Source organism: Arachis hypogaea, chromosome 19, assembly GCF_003086295.3.
Source record: "Arachis hypogaea cultivar Tifrunner chromosome 19, arahy.Tifrunner.gnm2.J5K5, whole genome shotgun sequence".
In the NCBI taxonomy this organism is placed as follows: domain Eukaryota; kingdom Viridiplantae; phylum Streptophyta; class Magnoliopsida; order Fabales; family Fabaceae; genus Arachis; species Arachis hypogaea.
Window position 1 is genome coordinate 59245833 of NC_092054.1, and position 20084 is coordinate 59265916.

At 36.4% G+C, this 20084-nt stretch overlaps 1 non-coding gene across 1 annotated transcript; it reads left to right on the forward strand.

Moving 5' to 3' along the window:
- The first annotated feature begins 7397 nt into the window (after positions 1-7397).
- LOC112780299 (small nucleolar RNA R71) lies at positions 7398-7505 on the forward strand. Its single transcript, XR_003191145.1, has one exon. It is a non-coding gene; the product is annotated as a small nucleolar RNA R71 (small nucleolar RNA).
- The last annotated feature ends 12579 nt before the right edge of the window (positions 7506-20084 follow it).

The following is a 20084-nucleotide window of genomic DNA, read 5'->3' on the forward strand; positions in this document are numbered from 1 at the left end:
CATCGGGTTGGCTTGATAATCGACAGATGATATCATTAGTGATAGGGCAGGCATACATCATTTGCATATGTTTGAATTGTTTGGGTTTGCCTATTTGTTTGGATTGCTATATCATATATGCTATGTTACCTGACTATATGCTATCTGTTCTACTTGTACCTTAATTGTGTTTTACTTGTCTGTATTGTTTGTGTTTGTACAACTGAGAGGTCCCTCATGCTGGTGTCGGTTGACGCTGAGGGCTGTTCTTGTTGAAATGGAATAATGATATGATTAATGTAAAATGATGATTACTGAATGAGAGAATCTGAGCTCCCTGCGTAGACGTAGTGAAGTGAATTCACTTGCTCCAGGTGAGGATATGATGTATTGATATAGAATTACTGAGACAGAATAACTGGTGACAGTTTTGTTTATGATTCTGATTCTGATCCATTGGAGAGTTAGAGAGAGTTGGGAAACATGAGGAAGATGAATTAGACTTAGCATTCCCTTATGACAGTTGCCTGTTTATGGATTAGCGAGAACATAGGATGAATATTTGGTGAAAGGAAGTTTAGGATGCTTAGTGAGTTTTTATTACAACGCATTGTATTTATTTGGTATTTTTACCGTACTGGGAACCCATGGGTCGGGGGTTCTCATTCTGTATATATCTCTTGTTTTTCAAATACAGGTCCAAGTGCTCAGAGGTGTGCTGTGGTTCATCTGAGAGCTGGCAAAGATCTTTACATTCTCTACTTTATAGTTTGCTTAGAATCTCTCCACCTTTATTTGAAAAGCTTTATTATGTATTGAACTCTTTTGAACTTGCCTATAGAGGCTCTTATGTTTCTTTTGGGAGAGATTAGGAGTTTCTGTTGTCAACTACTTTTATACTGTACCCTAGCCGGCCTAAACTTCATGGGTCGCGAATATTGGCTATTTACTTATGTTATATATTTATACACTATGGTGCGCAGAAATTGTGACGGTTCCATTTCTTGGTAACGGCGCTAAAAACTCAATACGCACGTTCATAATCTTAGTTCTTTGTCACAACTTCGCACAACTAACCAGCAAGTGCACTGGGTCGTCCAAGTAATAAACCTTACGTGAGTAAGGGTCGATCCCACGGAGATTGTCGGCTTGAAGCAAGCTATGGTCACCTTGTAAATCTCAGTCAGGTGGATTCAATTGATTATAGAGATTTAATAATTAAAAGATAAATATAAAATAAAGATAGTGATACTTATGTAATTTATTGGTGAGAATTTTAGATAAGCGTATAGAGATGTGTTCGTTCCTCCTTAACCTTTGCTTTCCTATTATCTTCATCCAATCATTCATACTCCCTTCTATGGCAAGCTGTATGTTAGGCATCACCATTGTCAATGGCTACATCCTGTCCTCTCAGTGAAAATGGTCCAATGCGCTGTCACTGCATGGCTAATCATCTGTTGGTTCTCGATCATACTGGAATAGGATCCATTGATCCTTTTGCGTCTGTCACTACGCCCAGCACTCGCGAGTTTGAAGCTCGTCACAGCCATCCCTTCCCAGATCCTACTCGGAATACCACAGACAAGGTTTAGACTTTCCGGATCTCAAGAATGGCCGTCCATGGATTCTAACTTATACCACAAAGATTCGGATTAAGGAATCCCAGAGATACTCATTCAATCTAAGGTAGAACGGAAGTGGTTGTCAGGCATGCGTTCATAGTTGGGAATGATGATGACTGTCACGATCATCACATTCATATTAAGGTGCGAATGAATATCTTAGAATCGGAATAAGCTTGAATTAAATAGAAAAACAATAGTACTTTGTATTAATTCATGAGGAACAGCAGAGCTCCACACCTTAATCTATAGTATGTAGAAACTCTACCGTTGAAAATACATAAGTGATGAAGGTCCAGTCATGGCCGAGAGGCCAGTCCCCAAACGTGATCTAAAGATGAAACTAAAGATGTAAATACAATAGTAAAAAGTCCTACTTATACTAAACTAGTTACTAGGGTTTACAGAAATGAGTAATTGATGCAAAAATTCACTTCTGGGGCCCATTTGGTGTGTGCATGGGCTGAGCATTGAGATTTACACGTGTAGAGGCTTCTTTTGGAGTTGAACACCAGTTTGTAACCTGTTTCTGGCGTTTAACTCCACTTTGCAACCTGTTTTTGGTATTTAACTCCAGAATGCAGCATGGAACTGGCGTTGAACGCTAGTTTGCGTCATCTAAACTCGGGAAAAGTATGGACTATTATATATTGCTGGAAAGCCCTTGATGTCTAATTTCCAAATCAATTGAGAGCGCGCCATTTGGAGTCTTGTAGCTCCAGAAAATCCACTTTGAGTGCAGGGAGGTCAGAATCCAACAGCATCTGCAGTCCTTGTTCAACCTCTTGAATCTGATTTTTGCTCAAGTCCCTCAATTTCAGCCAAAAATTACCTGAAATTACAGAAAAACACACAAACTTATAGTAAAGTCCAGAAATGTGATTTTTATTTAAAAACTAATAAAAATATACTAAAAACTAATTAAATTATACTAAAAACTATGTAAAAAACAATGCCAAAAAGCGTATAAATTATCCGCTCATCACAACACCAAACTTAAATTGTTGCTTGTCCCCAAGCAACTGAAAATCAAATAGGATAAAAAGAAGAGAATATACTATAGATTCCAAAATATCAATGAAACTTAGCTCCAATAAGATGAGCGGGACTTGTAGCTTTTTGCCTCTTGAATAATTTTGGCATCTCACTTTATCCATTGAAGTTTAGAATGATTGGCATCTATAGGAACTCAGAGTTCAGATAGTGTTATTGATTCTCCTAGTTCAGTATGTTGATTCTTGAACACAGCTACTTTATGAGTCTTGGCCGTGGCCCTAAGCACTTTGTTTTCCAGTATTACCACCGGATACATAAATGCCACAGACACATAACTGGGTGAACCTTTTTAGATTGTGACTCAGCTTTGCTAAAGTCCCCAATTAGAGGTGTCCAGGGTTCTTAAGCACACTCTTTTTTTTTTTGCTTTGGACCTCGACTTTAACCGCTCAGTCTCAAGCTTTTGGCTTGACACCTTCACGCCACAAGCACATGGTTAGAGACAGCTTAGTTTAGCCACTTAGGCCAGGATTTTATTCCTTTAGGCCCTCCTATCCACTGATGCTCAAAGCCTTGGATCCTTTTTATTACCCTTGCCTTTTGGTTTTAAGGGCTATTAGCTTTTTCTGCTTGCTTTTTCTTTTTCTTTCTTTTTTTTTTCGCTATATTTTTTTTTCTTTTTTTTCTGCAAGCTTTTGTATTCACTGATTTTTATTGCTTAAAGAATCATTTTTATGATTTTTTAGATTATCAAATAACATTGCTCCTTTTTCCTTATTCTTCAAGAGCCAACATATTTAACATTCATAAACATCAAATTCAAAAGACATATGCACTGTTCAAGCATTCATTCAGAAAACAAAAAGTATTGTCACCACATCAAAATAATTAAACTAGTTTCAAGGATGAATTCAAAACCATGTACTTCTTGTTCTTTTGTAATTAAAACATTTTTCATTTAAGAAAGATGATGGATTCATAGGATATTCATAACTTTAAGGCATAGACACTTAGACACTAGTGATCATATAGTAGAGACACAAACATAAATAAAACATAAAGCTAAAAAATTGAAAAACTGTAAAATAAATAGACAAGGAGATTAAGGAATGAGTCCACCTTAGTGAGGGTGACGTCTTCCTCTTCTTGAAGAACCAATGGTGCTTTTGAGCTCCTCTATGTCTCTTCCTTGCCTTTGTTGCTCCTCCCTCATGGCTCTTTGATCTTCTCTAATCTCATGGAGAATAATGGGGTGCTCTTGGTGCTCCACCCTTAATTGTCCCATGTTGGAACTTAATTCTCCTAGGGAGGTGTTGATTTGCTCCCAATAGTTTTGTGGAGGAAAGTGCATCCCTTCAGGCATCTCAGGGATTTCATGGTGAGGAATTTCCTCATGCTCATGTTGAGGTCCATGATCTCTTATTTGCTCCATCCTTTTCTTAGTGATGGGCTTGTCCTCTTCAATGAAGATGTCTCCCTCTATGTCAATTCCAACTGAATTGCAGAGGTGGCATATGAGGTGAGGAAAGGCTAACCTTGCCCAAGTGGAAGACTTGTCAGCCACCTTGTAAAGTTCTTGAGGTATAATCTCATGAACTTCCACCTCCTCTCCAATCATGATACTATGGATCATGATGGCCCGGTCTATAGTAACTTCAGACCGGTTACTAGTAGGAATGATTGAGCGTTGAATGAACTCTTGCCATCCCCTAGCCACTGGTTTGAGGTCATGCCTTCTTAGTTGAACCGGCTTGCCTCTTGAGTCAATTTTCCATTGAGCTCCTTCCTCACATATGTCTATGAGGACTTGGTCCAACCTTTGATCAAAGTTGACCCTTCTTGTGTAGGGGCGTGCGTTTTCTTCCATCATTGGCAAGTTGAACGCCAGCCTTACATTTTTCAGACTGAAATCTAAGTATTTCCCCCGAACCATGGTAAGCCAATGCTTTGGATTCGGGTTCACACTTTGATCATGGTTCCTAGTGATCCATGCGTTTGCATAGAACTCTTGAACCATTAGGATCCCGACTTGTTGAATGGGGTTGGTGAGAACTTCCCAACCTCTTCTTTGGATCTCAAGTCGGATCTCCAGATACTCATTCTTTTTGAGCTTGAAAGGAACCTCAGGGATCACTTTCTTCTTGGCCACAACTTCATAGAAGTGGTCTTGATAGACCTTTGAGATGAATTTCTCCATCTCCCATGACTCAGAGGTGGAAGCAATTGCCTTCCCTTTCCTCTTTCTAGAGGTTTCTCTGGCCTTAGGTGCCATAAATGGTTATGGAAAAACAAAAAGCTATGCTTTTACCACACCAAACGTAAAATGTTTGCTCGTCCCCAAGAAAAAGAAGAAAAAAAGTAGTAGAAGAAGAAGAAAATGGAGGAGATGGGGGAAGAAGATGTATTCGGCCAAGGAGAAGAAGAGAGGGTTGTGTTGTGTGAAAATGAAAAAAGGAGTGAGGGGTTTTTATAGGAGTGAGGGAGAGTGTAGGGTTCGGCCATTAGGGTTGGGTTTGGGAGGGAAATTAGTTTGAATTTTGAATGTAGGTGGGGTTTATGGGGAAGAGAGGATGGATGTGAGTGGTGAAGAAGTGATGGGAAAGAGTGATTGAGGTGATTGGTGAAGGGTATTTAGGGATCCTGTGGGGTCCATAGATCCTGAGGGGATCCTGTGGGGTTCACAGATCCTGAGGGGATCCTGTGGGTCCACAGATCAAGTGGGGTCAAGGACTTAGCATCCCTACTCCAATTAGGCGTGTAAAACGCCCTTGCTGTGCAATCCTGGCGTTTAACGCCAGACTGTTGCCTGTTTCTGGCGTTAAACGCCCAAATGTAGCTTGTTTCTGGCGTTTAACGCCAGGCATATGCTTGTTTCTGGCGTTAAACGCCAGCTTGGTGCCTGTTTCTGGCGTTAAACGCCAGACAGATGCTTGTTTCTGGCGTTTAAACGCCAGACTGCTCTCCTCCAGGGTGTGCTATTTTCAATGCTGTTTTTCATTCTGTTTTTGATTTTTCAGTAGTTTTTGTGACTTCACATGATCATCAACCTAATAAAACACGAAATAACAAAAGGAAAATAAAATAGATATGATCAAATAACATTGGGTTGCCTCCCAACAAGCACTTCTTTAATGTCAATAGCTTGACAGTGAGCTCTCATGGAGCCTCACAGATAATCAGAGCAAGGTTGGAACCTCCCAACACCAAACTTAGAGTTTGAATGTGGGGGTTTAACACCAAACTTAGAGTTTGGTTGTGGCCTCCCAACACCAAACTTAGAGTTTGACTGTGGGGCCTTTAGTTGACTCTGCAGTAAGAGAAGCTTTTCATGTTTCCTCTCCATGGTTATAGAAGGAGATCCTTGAGTTTCAAATACAAGGTTGTCCTCATTCAGTTGAAGGACTAACTCTCCTCTGTCCACATCAATCACAGCTCTTGCTGTGGCTAGGAAGGGTTTTTATAGGAGTGAGATCAGCAGGGATGTAAAGGCCTTCAACCTTTACTAACACATCCTCTACTTGTCCATAAGCCTATTTTCTTGAGTTGTCTGCCATCTCTAATGAGATTCTGGTAGCTTGCACCTCAAAGATCCTAAGTTTCTCCATTACAGAGAGTGGCATTAAGTTTATTCCTGACCCCAGGTCACACAGAGCCTTCTCAAAGGTCATGGTGCCTATGGTACATGGTATTAAGAATTTGCCAGGATCCTGTTTATTTTGAGGTAATTTCTGCCTATCCAATGCATTCAGTTCATTGGTGAGCAAGGGAGGTTCATCTTCCCAAGTCTCATTACCAAATAATTTGGCATTCAGCTTCATGATTTCTCCAAGGTATTTAGCAAATTGCTCTTCAGTAATGTCTTCATCCTCTTCAGAGGAAGAACACTCATCAGAGCTCATGAAGGGCAGAAGGAGGTTCAATGGAATCTCTATGGTCTCTAGATGAGCCTCAGATTCCTTTAGTTCCTCAAAGGGATACTCCTTATTCTTCCTCACTAGGAATCACGTCCTCCTCCTCCTCTTTGGGTTCGGCCACACCATGTAAGGCTATGGCCTTGCACTCTCTTTTTAGATTTTCTTCTGTATTGCTTGGGAGAGTACTTGGAGGGATTTCAGTGACTCTTTTACTCAGCTGGCCCACTTGTGCCTCCAAATTCCTAATGGAGGACCTTGTTTCATTCATGAAACTCACAGTGGCCTTAGATAGATCAGAGACTATATTTGCTAAGCTAGATGGATTCTGCTCAGAATTCTCTGTCTGTTGCTGAGTGGATGATGGAAAAGGCTTGCTATTGCTGAACCTGTTTCTTCCACCATTATTAAAGCATTGTTGAGGCTTTTGTTGATCCTTCCATGAGAAATTTGGATGATTTCTCCATGAGGGATTATAGGTGTTTCCATAGGGTTCACCCACGTAATTCACCTCTGCTATTGCAGGGTTCTCAGGATCATAAGCTTCTTCTTCAGAAGATGCCTCTTTAGTACTGTTGGATGATTCCTTCAATCCATTCAGACTCTGAAAGATCATATTGACTTGCTGAGTCAATATTTTATTCTGATCCAATATGGCATTCAGAGTATCAATTTCAAGAACTCCCTTCCTCTGAGGCGTCCCATTACTCACAGGATTCCTTTCAGAAGTGTACATGAACTGGTTATTTGCAACCATGTCAATGAGTTCTTGAGCTTCTGCAGGCGTTTTCTTTAGGTGAATGGATCCACCTGCAGAATGGTCCAATGACATTTTAGATAATTCAGACAGACCATCATAGAATATATCCAGGATGGTCCATTCTGAAAGCATGTCAGAAGGACACTTTTTGGTCAGTTCCTTGTATCTCTCCCAAGCTTCATAGAGGGATTCACTTTCTTTTTGTCTGAAGGTTTGAACATCCACTCTAAGCTTACTAAGCTTTTGAGGAGGAAAGAACTTAGCTAAGAAAGCCGTGACCAGCTTATCCCAAGAGTTCAGGCTATCCTTAGGTTGAGAGTCCAACCATATTCTAGCTCTGTCTCTTACAGCAAATGGGAAAAGCATAAGCCTGTAGACCTCAGGATCAACCCCATTGGTTTTAACAGTATCACAGATCTGCAAGAATTCAGTTAAGAACTGAAAAGGATCTTCAGATAGAAGTCCATAAAACTTGCAATTCTGTTGCATCAGAGAAACTAGTTGAGGTTTCAGCTCAAAATTGTTTGCTCCAACGGTAGGGATTGAGATGCTTCTTCCATGTAAATTGGAATTAGGTGCAGTAAAGTCACCAAGCATCTTCCTTGTATTGTTATTATTTTCGGCCATGCCTCCTTCTTTTTCAAAAATTTCTGTCAGATTTTCTCCAGAGAGTTGTGCTTTAGCTTCCCTTAGCTTCCTCTTCAGAGTCCTTTCAGGTTCAGGATCAGCCTCAACAAGAATGTTCTTATCCTTGTTCCTGCTCATATGAAAAAGAAGAAAACAGAAAAGAAAATATGAAATCCTCTATGTCACAGTATAGAGATTCCTTTATGTGAGTAGAAGAAGATATGAATAGAAGAAGGAGAATCCAAACACAAGGGTGAGGAGTAGGTTCGAATTCTTGGGTGAAAAGGGATGTTAGAAGATGAACAAATAAATAGAAGGAGGTGAGGGAGAAGAATTTTCGAAAATTAGATAAAATAAAATAAAAGTATTTTTGTTTTTAAATTAAAAATTAAAATTAAAAATTCGAAAATTAAGCAAGGAAAATTAAATCAAAGTAAATTAAATTTAAAACAAATAGTTAATTAAAAAGGAAATTTTAGAAAAAGGGGAAAGTGATTTTCGAAAATTAGAGAGAGAGAGAGAGAGAGAGAGAATTAGTTAGGTAGTTTTGAAAAAGATATGATTGAAACAAAAGGATAGGATTAATTGAAAAAGATTTGAAAATTAATTTTGAAAAGATAAGAAGTTAGAAAAGATTTTGAAATTGATTTTGAAAAGATGTGATTGAAACTTATTTTGAAAAATATTTGAAAAAGAAGTTTAAAAAAAAGATTTGATTTTGAAAATTAAAGTTGATTACTTGACTAACAAGAAACAAAAAGATATGATTTTAAAATTTAAAGATTGAACCTTTCTTAATAGGCAAGTAACAAACTTAAAAATTTTGAATCAATCACATTAATTGTTAGCATTAATTTCGAAAATCTGAAATAAAAATAAGAAAAAGATTTTGAAAATAATTTTGAAAGTTTCGAAATTTATAAAAGAAAAATGAAAAAGATTTGATTTTTGAAAAAGATTTGAAAAAGATAGAATTTTTTAAATTGAAAATTTGATTTGACTCATAAGAAACAACTAAATTTTAAAAAGTTTTGAAAAAGTCAACTCAAATTTTCAAAAATTTATGAGAAAATAAGGGAAAAATATTTTTTTGATTTTTAAATTTTAACAAGGAAAGAGAAAAACATCAAAAAGACTCATCAATGCATGAAAATTTTGGATCAAAACAAAGGAAACATGAAAGAACACTATGAATGCAAAGATGAACACCAAGAACACTTTGAAGATCATGATGAACATCAAGTATGTATTTTTGAAAAATTTTTAATAAAAGAAAACATGCAAGACACCAAACTTAGAAATTTTTAATATTTAGACACTAAGAATTCAAGAATGCATATGAAAAACAAGAAAAGACACAAAACAAAAAATTTTAAAGATCAAACAAGAAGACTTATCAAGAACAACTTGAAGATCATGAAGAACAAGAAAGAAACTCAATGCATGTGTTTTCGAAAATTTTTTAAGAAAAATAAAAGAATGCAATTGACACCAAACTTAAAAATTGACACAAGACTCAAACAAGAAACACAAAATTATTTTTGATTTTATGATTTTATTAATTTTTTGGATTTTTCGAAAATTATTTAGGAAAAACGAAAAAGAAAAAAATTATTTTAGTATTTTTTTTATATTATTCTCGAAAATAAGAAATAAAAAGCTTAAAAATAAAATAAAATTACCTAATCTGAGCAACAAGATGAACTGTCAGTTGTCCAAACTCGAACAATTCCTGGCAACAGCGCCAAAAACTTGGTGCACAGAAATCGTGACGGTTCCATTCCTTGGTAACGGCGCTAAAAACTCAATACGCATGTTCATAATCTTAGTTCTTTGTCACAATTTCGCACAACTAACCAGCAAGTGCACTGGGTCGTCCAAGTAATAAACCTTACCTGAGTAAGGGTCGATCCCACGGAGATTGTCGGCTTGAAGCAAGCTATGGTCACCTTGTAAATCTCAGTCAGGCGGATTCAATTGATTATAGAGATTTAATAATTAAAAGATAAATATAAAATAAAGATAGTGATACTTATGTAATTCATTGGTGAGAATTTCAGATAAGCGTATAGAGATGCGTTCGTTCCTCCTGAACCTCTGCTTTCCTATTATCTTCATCCAATCATTCATACTCCCTTCTATGGTAAGTTGTATGTTAGGCATCACCGTTGTCAATGGCTACATCCTGTCCTCTCAGTGAAAATGGTCCAATGCGCTGTCACTGCATGGCTAATCATCTGTCGGTTCTCGATCATACTGGAATAGGATCCATTGATCCTTTTGCGTCTGTCACTACGCCCAGCACTCGCGAGTTTGAAGCTCGTCGCAACCATCCCTTCCCAGATCCTACTCGGAATACCACAGACAAGGTTTAGACTTTCTGGATCTCAAGAATGGCCGTCCATGGATTCTAACTTATACCACGAAGATTCGGATTAAGGAATCCCAGAGATACTCATTCAATCTAAGGTAGAACGGAAGTGGTTGTCAGGCACGCGTTCATAGTTGGGAATGATGATGACTGTCACGATCATCACATTCATATTGAGGTGCGAATGAATATCTTAGAATCGGAATAAGCTTGAATTGAATAGAAAAACAATAGTACTTTGTATTAATTCATGAGAAACAGCAGAGCTCCACACCTTAATCTATAGTGTATAGAAACTCTACCATTGAAAATACATAAGTGATGAAGGTCCAGGCATGGCCAAGAGGCCAGCCCCTAAACGTGATCTAAAGATGAAACTAAAGATGTAAATACAATAGTAAAAGGTCCTACTTATACTGAACTAGTTACTAGGGTTTACAAAAATGAGTAATTGATGCAGAAATTCACTTCTGGGGCCCACTTGGTGTGTGCATGGGCTGAGCATTGAGCTTTACACGTGTAGAGGCTTCTTTTGGAGTTGAACGCCAGTTTGTAACCTGTTTCTGGTGTTTAACTCCACTTTGCAACCTGTTTCTGGCGTTTAACTCTAGAATGCAGCATGGAACTGGCGTTGAACGCCAGTTTGCGTCATCTAAACTCGGGCAAAGTATAGACTATTATATATTTCTGGAAAGCCCTGGATGTCTACTTTCCAACGCAATTGAGAGCGCACCATTGGGAGTCCTGCAGCTCTAGAAAATCCACTTTGAGTGCAGGGAGGTCAGAATCCAACAGCATCTGCAGTCCTTCTTCAACCTCTTGAATCTGATTTTTGCTCAAGTCTCTCAATTTCAGCCAGAAATTACCTGAAATCACAGAAAAACACACAAACTCATAGTAAAGTCCAGAAATGTGATTTTTATTTAAAAACTAATAAAAATATACTAAAAACTAACTAAATTATCGTAAAAACTATGTAAAAAACAATGCCAAAAAGCGTATAAATTATCCGCTCATCACACTGTCCTTCTCTTATTATCCTTTATGCCTTTATCTGTATATCACTTTTGACTTCACGCTTTATCTTTTAGTTGTCGATGCATGAGTGATACAACTGTGCGATTTTATTTTTACTCCTTTTAAGGCTTCTCGATTAATACTTCCTTCAAATTTACTTATAATTATGTATTAAAAATCCACCTGAGAGTCGTACCATCATAATATCATTGATTTATGACTCGAGCATAAGGATTTGAATATTAGGGTGTTACAGTCGAGGTCTTCATCATCACCGTCCATAGAGGTTCACGAACACAGGGAAAGTGCTCGAGAGGAGGTGAAGCCGTTGCGGCACCGTCGCCGAGTCTCGTCGCTATCATCGTCATGTATGGAGTCGTCGCCGCATGCTCCGTCGCCGCTGCTGGTGATGGGTTACCAAGCCTCTGCCGCTGGAAAGCGGCGCTACCGTAGCTGAGATCCATTGTCGGTAAGGGTTTTGAGTTTGGTTTCCGTTCTTTTGAATTTGCGAGAACGTTATTGTCACTGCATGTTTGTTACAGTCACCATCACCGGAGTTCTGGTCACCGCTGTCACTTGAGGTGGCTGTCGGGGCTGCTGCCAAATCAGTTCGGAGACCGCTGCTGCTTCAGTCTCTTATTACAGTAAGTATCTCAGTTTCGGAAAGCTCGCGTTAGTGTTCTGCTATGTGTTATTAAGGTTTTTACGATATTAATATTTTAGGATTGAGTACCGAGGTTGCATATTACAATTAAAGCTATTTCTGTTGTTGCGAAAGTAAGCGGAGCTGTGGATGCAGCCGCCGCTGATTGTGGGCCGAGAGGAAAAAGGTTTCTTGATGCGTTTAGTTTATGGTTTCAACTTTTCGAGGTAGGAGTTTTTCTAAAGACTTATCTTATATTTCAGAATTATTATAAATAGATATTGATATGGGAAAATATATTTTTGGTAATTATGTAAGTCTTATGTATTGTCTGGTCTATCTTGGGTGAATGTGACTGTTTATTTGATTGAATTACTGATTGATTTTGTCAAACTAGTGATTGTTGAATTGGTTTTCTGGAGTTTTCAAAATGGATTTAATCTATTGGAGTTGGTTTGATTTGAAAAAGGTTTATATGGGATCCGAGAAGGGTGGCAAAGTCCGAGTTTTAGGGGAGATACTGGTGAAATTTCGTTATAAAATTTAAGATTTTGTTTAAAATGTTATTTAGAGAAAATTTGGAATTTTGAGAAATTGTGTTATCTGATTTTGAATTTACTAAGAAAAGAATGAATTATGCTATGATTTTGAGTTATGGAGAAAAGCATTTTTTTGTTGGGTTTTATTTATTAAGAAAATTAATATATTTTTAAGTTCGATTTATTTAGAAAAGAATTACCTTTTGACTTTAATGTATTTAAGAAAAGTATTTTATTTTGAGGTCGATTTAAATATGAGGAGACTTATGTTTTGAATTTGTTCAAAAACCTATATTCGAAGGAGTTTTTAATGAACTTAAAAGTAATTGAATTTTGATTGATTAATTTCGTTTTTGTGACATCTTGGAAAGAGTTAAAGTATTTTTTAAATTCTGATTTAGCAAAACGGAACAATTTCTGAGCCTTTGAGAATGTTTTAGATTTAAGAATAAAACTGAATTGGTTTTGGTTTAAATGAATTGGTTTTGTTTTAAATGATTTGGTTTTGGTTTAAGTTTCATTTTGATTGATTCAAATTCAGAAGCTATGATTTTATGAATCTTTAATGAATTTAAGAAAATAAAATTGGTTGTTCTTCCCTAAAGCCTTAAGACCTTACCGTGGATTTTCATTGATGACTCTTGATTTTAAAGTAGTTAAGTGAATGATTCAAGAATGAATGATTTTTGAGTTTTCAATGAGATTTACAATTGATATGATTTTGAAGTTGCTTGACGTTTTCGGAGAATGTTACCAAAGCGGTTTGGTTTTAAAGAAAATTGATTTGAGAAAAAGTGACTCTTAGCGAGATGTGAACTGAATACGTTTTGTTTTTGAAAGTAAGTGAGCCAAGAATAATTTTTAAATCGGGATAAAGATGAGTTTGGTTTTGATTGATATGAGATTTGTTAAGTTACGAAAGTGTGCAGGGCACTATATCCCTGGACAGTAAGCCAGACATTATATCCCTGGGGTAATGTGAGGACGCTCACATCCCTTCGAGTCATAAGAGTGAGCCGGACACTATATCTCCAGGGGTACCTATTTTTATTTGTGACCGGAAGGCAACATCCTAATGGGATGTGTCAAGTATTCTTGTTTGTATTTGAACCTCATTACTTGTTTTTATGACTATAATTGGTTGGATTGTGTTGAATTAGATATTGATTGAGTTACTTAGGACTGAGGTCGTGACTGATTATGTGATGGACAGGAGACTGCGGTTGGTTTGTGTTTGAAGTTTAGTAAAGTATGAAAAGTCAAATAGTTCAACATAGACTTAATGAACCTAAGTTTGGAACAGGTTGGTCATTCATACTATTTAGAAAAACTTTTAAGATTTTTTTATAAGAAAGGAAAAGGTTCTTTGTAAGCTATCGATAATTAATTGATTTCTCTTTTAAAAAGGATTTTGGATTTTGAGTGTTAAACCAGTGGGTTTTGAAAAGGTACATGAGACGAGCAACGATCAGTGTATTTGGAAACAATTTTTTTAACCCTCTACTGAGAACCCTGTAAAGGATGATATTCTCACTCTCCTACGGATTTTTCTTTTCAGGATATGGACGAAGACGATTATGAAGAGTTTATTTAGTTTTTGATTATACGATGTTTTGTCTTAGTTATTATTTTTTCCCTCTCCTTTATCCTTATATTTTTTGTAAAAGGGATAGGAGTTGTGGTATGTAATGCTTATAAGTTATTATTATGTATGTATATCTATAACAATATATAATGCCAATACATGGGTTTGGTGTCCAAAATTCTTTTCCAATTTTGCCCATCCTAATAATCTATCCCACTATATGTCAATTTCACGTTAAAAAACTTCTACTACCTCATCTTCTCTCTTATCACATACATTCACGCTCTCTCTTATCTCATTAATTCACAATCACAGAACTTCTATAATTATCTCTCTCCTCTCTTACTATCTATCATATCAGATTAGTGTTACTGCATAATAAAAAATATTTTTCTTTTCTTATTCATCTTCGCTTGCATCCTTTTCACTTTACTTAAATATAATATAAAACCTAATATAAGGATAATTGGTGTCTAAATTTAAATTCCAATATTGTTCCTAAAGAAAGGTTTATTACTAAAAAATTCTTTCATCAGTTACGTTAAATAAAAAAATTTCTATCCACTTTTTCACAGTAATCTCATTAAGATTTTTGTATTGGATGTAAATTATTGTTACAAATTTTTTTTATTTGGATATATTTTTAAAGAATAAAAATAAAATAGTTCAATAGGGACAATTTTTAAAAAAATAAATTTACACAGAATAATTTTTCTCTTATCATACTCTTCTAATATACTCTAGGTATTTACACAATATATAATGTTAATTGGCGTCTAAATTTAAGTTCCAATATTACCCTAGAGAAGTTTATTATTACGTTGAATAAAAAAACTTTCACACATTTTTTCACAGCAACTTTATCAAGAGTTTTCTATTGGATATAAATTATTCATGCGAATTTTTTTTATTATGGATATGCTTTTAAAAAAATAAAAGTAAAATAGTTTAATAGGACAATATTTTTTTGAAAAAATTTACATAGAATAATTTCTGTACCAATATATCAGGATTCATTTTAAATATAATATTCATTCATCTAAATTCATTCGTGGAGTACCTTATAAAAATTATATTTAAGTATTTTTTTTATCTTATAACCATTTTATATTTTGAAATTCAAAATTTTGTATTTTTATTTTTATTCAAGCTTTATTTTTATGTTTTATTTTAGTTATGTTAATAAAAAATATTAACATTAGTTTTAATGTTTAACTTTTAGGATAAATAAAAAGATAACATTTTTTTATAATTTTGATAATTAAAAAACTATTTATTATAGAACAAATTATGCCTATTTCTTGACTATAGGAATATATATAATTTACTCTTAAATGTAATCAAAATAAATATATATTTATTTAATTTTTTAAATTTTACATTAATTATTAAAATCATGGTATAATGGATGTACTCCTATAAAAAATGAAAATGACTTTATAACTATTTTTTTTTTTGGAAAAAAACATGACTCAATGTGTAACACCCTAACTACCAAAGCTCACGCTTCCAGCTGCGCGACTCTGATAGCTCGGACATTACGACGACTTTTATACTATTTAATACTAAAATATGAGCCTGTTTGAAACTTTAAACCGCAATACCGCTCCCAAAAATACTTTTGCTATACAACGTACATCCATGCATACCATACAACGTACAGAAACTGATAAAGAGTACATACATATATATATATATATATATACATATATATAAATATTATTACAAGCATTAACCAATACAATTCCTATCCCTCTTACAGAATATATATCAAGATAAAGGTGAGGATACAATAAACCATAACTAAAACAATACAGAGCATCACAACAAAAATTAAATAAGCTCTTCGTAACTTCTGCGCCCATATCTTGAAAGGGGAAAAATGTAGGGGGGGGTGAGAACATCATCCTCGAAAGGGTTCTCAGTAGAGGGTTTTTGGGAATTACTGTAATAGGATACATGAAGATAACCGCACCAGTGATTAATAACTGTCTTATGCCTCTTTTCAAAAACAACAGTTTTCAATAAGGTAAAGTCGGAAATCTTTTCTGAAAGAGGAACCGTTCAATTCTCAAAAACACCAAAAGCCTTTCAAAAAGGTTTATCTATGCTGAACCAAAATAGCCTTTCATATTTTTCCAAATCAGAAACACAAAACCGAAACCAACCATCGGTCTATCTCAATCCAACCACGGCCCTAGGCCCAAACAATCCAACCACGGCCCTAGGCCCAAAGAATCCAACCATCAACCAAATCACCACAATCCAACAGAGTCCCAATTGCAAACACAGATAGGAAGTTCAAGCACAAACAAACAATTACAGCAAGTAGAACAATTAGCAGTTAATCACAAAGGCAAACCAAGTACAATATGCACACCCAAACAATGTCACATAGATGCATATGATGCATGCCTGTCCCTAGTGGCTGATGATATCATCTGTCGGTTATATAGCCAACCCGACACGTCCTGGTAGCTAACCATGGACAGAAACACCCATCGTGGAGCAAGTAGGTTTGAGCTACAACCCCATTGCTACTACCCGCTCAACCCAGAGCCAGTGGAATAACCACTACTGCGGCTACTACCCAGGCAGGTGTTTAAAAGCTCAACCTGGAGCGAGTGGAATCACCACTACTACCGCTACTACCCAGGCGTCACAGTGTCTGACCTGGAGCAAGTGGGACGAACCACAACCCTTGCTACTACCCAGGTATCTCAAACATATATTCATTCAGTTCCAGCCATGGATCAACATCCATCTCAGCCATCCGGCTTAAATTCAAAATTCATAGTTAGCCATACGGCCCATAACTCATTCAGCATTCAGCCATAAATCAATATCATACACAGCCATTCCGGCTCACGGTTCAATCCAAAACCAGCCAATATTCATAATCATACACAGCCATTCTGGCCCATAACAAAACAGCACTTCCACCGTTCAACATCATTAAATTCATAAAACCGGAATTTAAGCCATAAATTACTTTTCTCAAGCCGTTTCACTATGAAATCAAATTTCAACTCTTTTTAGCCTTGGCTTTAAAGATCTCATTTTCTTAAATCATCTCAGGCTCATATGCCAAATTTACTCAAAGTGAGTCTCCTTTTGAAAACAAAGCCACTCTCGGCATTCTCTTTCCAAAACTTCCAAAACCATGGCAAGTTAAGGATTTATTTCAAAGTACTCAAAATCACTCATCCAACAATGGGATTTTATAACAAAAGCTTCTCGGCAGAGTCCCAAGTCTTTAGGGAAGGTCATCTTACATCAATTCTTTAAAATTCATTGAAACTCTTAAAATTATAGATTCTCGGTTCAAGTAAATAAAACTGAATTTATTATGAAACTGAACCATACAAAATCACAAGTTCCAACCCGGTCCAAAATCAACTCATTTGAAACAGAATTAGTTCATTTGAATCAAACCGCTTTCAGATTTCTTTTTGGAACTCATTTTTCCAATTCTTCTAAAATGCCTCAAACTTGATTACTCAATCAAAAATCTAGGTTCCTTTAAAAATCACTAAAAACTCATTTTTATATTGAAATCAATATTATAGCATCATTCTTTCCTTCAGTGATTCAAATGGTAAAAATAGTTCAGTTCTAAATAAGCCGAACTCAACGTATAAGGTTCATCAAATAAATTAAGCTTGAAAACATAAATATCCTTTTAATAAATCAAATAATACAATCTCTCAAATCCAACCTTTTTTTAAATAACCTTTCAACCAAGACTAAGAGTTTATAGAAATTTCGGCAGCACCTCCCCTAAAACTTGGACTTTTGCCACCCGGTTCGGGTCCCAACTAAACCGTTCCTCATTCCTTTTCAACAACACAAAACCAGAAATCAATTCAAAGCAGGCTAAATCCAACAATCGCCTCAGTGGCGTATCTCAAGGATACCATTTCAAAATTAACTCAATATCAATCGATGTAACTCATTTCCAAAGCTTTAAAGAATCAGTTCGGCAATAAATCATTTGTCCATAACCAAGTCAATTAAAGTAAACCAGGCTGAATTCAAAAGTGCATTCGACTTTTCACATCATTGAAATAACTGACTCAATTCAAACCAATCCTCAACGGTTTAAACTCAGATTTCAAATCTTTAAAGAATCAACTTTAAAACATTACATTTCATAAAGCCGCACAACAATTCAGCCAAACCAACATCTATAATCATTCGAGTCAATCAAATAATACATAAGGCAATTACAATCACCAAATACACAATATCTCACATCAGTATCCATATGTAATAATTCCAATACATAAAACATAGTTTTTGGAAAGTGCCCCTTCCTCAAAACGCAAATTCCATAACCCAAACGCGTCACATAATCCTTTTTGCATCGACCCGAGATCAACAATCAAAATCCCGGCAGCCAAAACCTCAGTTTCAAGCCACTTTCGCAACAGTCTCAACACTCTAATCGCAACATACAACAACCAAAACTCAATTGTATAGCAATTAACGCCACAAACCTCAGCGTGAGATAACAGAATAGTAACCAAAAGACTTTCAAACCGAAAATGCTTACCGAACCGAAGGAGAAACGGTTAAACTGAGACAGCGGCGGTCTCCGAACCGGTTCGGCGGTAACCCGGCAGCCACCTCAAGCGGCAGCGATGACCTGAACCATATGCAGTGACAATGAGGTTCCCAGAAACTCAACGGAAAGGAGAACCAGCTTAAAATCCTTACCGACGAAGCCTTTCAGCGACAGCAGCAGCATTTCCAGCGGCAGAGGCTTACCGGCGCACCCTCATGAGCGGTGACAAGGCCCCCAACAGCAGCTGGGCACATCGGCAGGAACAGCTCCGCGACGGTTCTCCTCTGGCGGGGCTCCCCCTCTCTTCCTCGCGACAACACCGGCGACGCTGGCGGCGAGCAATTTGGTGACTGGGCGGCGCGACCCTTTTTCCCTTTCGCGGTCCTCCCCTTCACCTCAGATTTGCTCTGTGACGGCGTAGGGATGGTGGCGCGGCTGGACTGGGCGTGGCCTCAGTGGCAATGGCGAGGCAAAACGGTGACCCACGACCACCCTCTTCCTCGCGTAGCCCTCTGTTTCGACCTCTCTCTTCGCCTCGGACCTGACGGCGGACTCCAAGGCGGCGCGACGCGGTGAGCTTGCAGCTGCCACGACGGACTATGGCGGCAACTTCACGGCCAGCGGCGATGCTGTTAGGCCATGGCGGCGATGCTCTTCTCCCTCTCCTCCTCTCTGCTTCTGTCTCAGTTTCTTCTGTGGTGAAGGGAGTAGTGTTTGCATTGCGGCTGTTAGGTTTAGTGGGAGAGGGTTTCGGCTGAAGCAAATGGGGGGTAGGGTTCATTTTCTTTTTGAAAATTAGGGTTAAGGGCATTATGGTAATTTCACATAAAATTGGGAATAATATAGTAGTTGAAACCCAATGTAAATCCAACACTTATTGTATATAGAAAATACTATTTGCTCATCAATTTTTACAAATTATTTTCAATAAAATGCCCAAATCAAACAATTAGAAATAATATACTTAATTTCTTCATTTTTCCAAAATAGCAATAGTAATATTTAAAATATTACTTATCTAATCTAAATCATATAAAATCCTTATTATTTCATAACTATCAACTTTATAATTCAAATATAGAAAATAATCCAATAATTATAAAATTGGATAATAATCATAACTTATCTCAAGTTCAATAAATCAAAACTTGCCTTAATTATCCTTAATAAAATAATCTCTGAAATTAAGGCTATAAATAACTATATGATTTGAGACTTGATCATAATAAGACTTTTCAAAGTTCTGGGTGTTACATAATGACTATAGAGTATAATTTAAACAACAATAGATAAATAACATAAGTAATAAAAAATAGACATAAAATTTAATTTTTTTGATATTTGGTACAAAAATAAATATAACAAAATAAATTACTGTTCTCATACATTATAACATAAAATTTAACATTATCCTTTTCTAGAGCCATCTATTTTTTTAGTTTTTATCCTTATTTTTGTACTTTA